This window comes from Dipodomys merriami, unplaced genomic scaffold, assembly GCF_024711535.1.
Source record: "Dipodomys merriami isolate MVZ:Mamm:240054 unplaced genomic scaffold, mDipMer1.0.p SCAF_720, whole genome shotgun sequence".
Taxonomy (NCBI): Eukaryota; Metazoa; Chordata; class Mammalia; order Rodentia; family Heteromyidae; genus Dipodomys; species Dipodomys merriami.
Genome location: NW_027206314.1, coordinates 222,113 through 225,111, shown reverse-complemented (window position 1 = coordinate 225,111; position 2,999 = coordinate 222,113). Strand labels below are relative to the sequence as shown.

At 31.2% G+C, this 2,999-nt stretch overlaps 1 pseudogene; it reads left to right on the top strand.

The window, feature by feature from the left end:
* Window positions 1–2,674: 2,674 nt before the first annotated feature.
* Window positions 2,675–2,771, top strand: LOC138818246 (U6 spliceosomal RNA; annotated as a pseudogene).
* Window positions 2,772–2,999: the final 228 nt, after the last annotated feature.

Genomic DNA, 2,999 nt, shown 5'->3' with positions numbered 1-2,999 from the left:
CTGATGTCAGCTTATATTTCCATAATTCATTCATCTGCAGTAACAATTTGCAAGACTGGAGACGTGAAGCATCTAAACATGATTTTATTCTCATCCATTTGGAAGATTAATCTCAGTCAAAAAGAAAGTTAAAAAATGCATAGAATGTACTCCTAGCTACAAATTTTTATAAATAGCTTTGTACAGTGGTGTGATTGTTTTATTTTACATGGTATATTATTTTTTACTACCTATAAGTTTTGGAAAAAGAAGAAAACTAAAATTTATTCCTATATAGGAATGTGATAGAAATAGAAGACAGATTTTATGTTTGTCATATCTTTGATGAGTACCCATATTCAAGACTTAAAGTCATATTTCTCCCTATGTTACACAGACAGGGAAAACATAATATTGCATATGATAGGACAATTATTTGTGACGTTTTAAAATGTACCTTATTAAATGATGACATTTACTTTATTAGCAAACGTTTTGGTTTGAAATTTGGCAGGCTGATCTATTTAACACATTTCTGGAAGGCTCCTACTGAAAAACACAAATTATGGTTGGTACTATTTCTAGACTTTAATGAATGGTTGAACGTGTTTGGCATTTGTGCTGGGTAAATAATTCAACTCTATTGTAACTTGCTCCCTACACTTGAAAAACTTGTAATGTCACTAAGTATCATCTACTTCTCAAATGTTATTTTGGCGAATGTGATTTTAAAAAGTTAATTTGTAAAGGAATAACTTTCAGGAGATTAAATGTAGATTATCATTGGTTTGAGAGTGACATTTTATACCACTGAACCATGTTGTACTGAAGTCCCAGTGTTTTGCAGCACTAAGGATCTTCTCAATGTTTTCCTGAATTATATTTGAACTCTAAGTAAATTTTTCTGGGCCTTGGTAGACAAACTATGGATCTATCCTTCCAGGAACTATTTTTTGGCCCACTTATGCTGGACTAAAATCTTTCATTAATCATAGGGGAGGGGTATTAAAAATAATCTTATGACACCTTGTGAACTTGTTCACTGATATGGGCTGGCCATCTGTAAGTTGAATGTTTGAATCATAGTACATACTCTCAAATTTTGTGATCTCATCTTTCATTTTAAGTTGCCTTGCATTTCACAATTGCTTAATGCTAAATCCTGCATCTCAAGGAATTGGGGCCCTGAAATATAGGAAATGAGAAATTGAAATGGGTCTTCAATTACTTTGTTGCATGTTGCATGGGCCTATGTGAGAAGTCTTGCCGTTGTTATCTGATGATGCAGGTAACTGGTACCTGGGATCCTAGGAATCATTGGGTCGTGCAGAAGAATAATATTTGTTAGACATCTTATCAGAAAAATTTGGGCATAATCAGTAGGAATGCTTCAGAAATATGGAGAAAAAGAGTTTTGGATCAGTGAATTAAAACAATAAACAGAGAAGCAGAGTAAAATCCCTTATAGATTAGGGGAAAACAAAATTGTTTTTTTACCATGTGAATTCAGAAGACCAAGAACAGTTAGAATGTATCACAAGTTTATACCAAAGACACTGCGTTGATATTTTTTATATTCTAATATATATTTTAAACCTAATTATTTATATTCCAATTCTATTTATTGGAATAAATAAATTTTAATTTATTTGTGAAATTATCAACTAATTCTAGTAAGTTTCATTGTGTGAAATATAAAATCAGCACATATAAGTATAAAATATATAACTATATATAATATAAGAAAAAAGACACATGTTTTGCATTGTTCTGTTGTGGTTACAGTATCAAAGGCAACTCTGTTTTAAAGTATTATTACATTATCTCTACCTCAGTGTTTGATAGAGTTGGACCTAAAGCTTTACTATTTGTAGATTTACAGCCTGTAGGGAAGAGAAAACACTGTGATTAAAACATTACCAATTTAAGGCCTAATAATGAGAAGAAACATCTGGACTTCTCCTGCAACTATGAAAATATTTGGTGATAGAAATTCAGTAGTGTAACTTCCTGCCTGGTAGGATGGTAGACAGGCCAGGATACTAAGTAATCATGAATATGATCAATTTTTTCACCTTCTTGGCTTTAGTTACTTTTGAAATGTTAGATATAATAAACAATTATATTTTGATAAAATCCCTTCTAGTCTGAACAGTTATGACTGAACTGTTCATCTCTCTATGATCCCTGGTAACTAAGATTAGTGTTGTTCAAGTAAAACAATCTATGCTGTCAGGGTAAGATATTCTGATTGGTCTCTTCCTACATGAAAGAAGAATAAAGGGTCAGGTAGCCATTTGTGCCAGTAAGACCTCACTTGGGAAAATGTCAACTGCAGAAGGTTAGAAGTAGCTCTTAAGCAAGGCTTACTTTGAATCCATTAGCTCCACAAAGCTAATTCAGTTGGATCAATTAGTACATGAAAAAGCCATCACCTTTGGACCTAGCAATAAATTATTGAAAGTATGATCAAATTCCAAATTAAAAAGACTTAAAATTGTCATTGACAAAAAATTTGCAAATGTGAGCATTAAGATGAACAATATATTTTTTTCCACTATTCACAGAATTTTAGGAAAATAAGATCAGTAGCATTGTCAGGAACAATATAGTTTCCTTATTACAAGTAGGCAACCGTGGATATAAGTCTGTATAAAGATTGCATCATTAACTACTTAAATTTAGAAGATACTACATGCTTCAGCAGCATGTATTCCCAAATTACAATACAGAGATTAACATGACAATTGCACAAGGATGATATGAAAATTTGTGAAATATTCTGTATTTTTCATTTTTCAGATGCAAGAAATGAAAAACAGTTATTAAAAAGTTGATTACAAAATAACAAGTGTAACAACACACGTAATTCATATAATTAAATTTAGTTTCACATCAATGTATTAAATCTTCACCTCAGAAAGGCGTTTACATAACATAAACTTTACAAAACTTTTGAAATTAAACAACATTGTCATTTTATCCCAAAGAAAAATAATATTAGGACCTAGGAAAAAAAG